Genomic DNA, 605 nt, shown 5'->3' with positions numbered 1-605 from the left:
ACTGCCAAGTCCACCACTAAACCATGTCCCTAACCACCACATCTGCATGTCTTTTAAATACTTCCAGGGATGGTGACTCAACCACTTCCCTGGGCAGCCTGTTCCAATGCTTGATAACTCCTTTGGGGAAGAATTTTTTCCTAATATCCAATCTAAACCTCCCCTGGCTCAACTTGAGGCCATTTCCTCTTGTCCTATCACTTGTCACCCGGGAGGAGAGACCGGCCCCTACCTGTCTACAACCTCCTTTCAGGTAGCTGTACAGAGCGATAAGGTCTCCCCTCAGCCCCCTTTTCTCCAGGCTAAACAACGCCAGTTCTCTCAGCCGCTCCTCATAGGACTTGTGCTTCAGACCCCTCACCAGCTTTGTTGCCCTTCTCTGGACACGCTCCAGCACCTCTATGTCTTTCCCTCCATCGCAGGAAACTCTCACTTTAGTTCAGGATCGTTCCAAGTAGAATGATTATTTCAGAGCACTCAGAGGCTGAGACAGACATAAGATAATACAACTCTGTTAATGTACCTTCATACTAATAAGACCTCACAAAATCTCAAGGAAGGCAGGACACACACCACCACCACCACCTTGTGTGCTCTCATACCCG

Source organism: Charadrius vociferus, unplaced genomic scaffold (assembly GCF_000708025.1).
Source record: "Charadrius vociferus isolate BGI_N301 unplaced genomic scaffold, ASM70802v2 scaffold958, whole genome shotgun sequence".
NCBI classification, from domain to species: Eukaryota; Metazoa; Chordata; class Aves; order Charadriiformes; family Charadriidae; genus Charadrius; species Charadrius vociferus.
The sequence above is the reverse complement of the archived record's forward strand: the minus strand, read 5'-3'. Positions refer to the sequence as shown.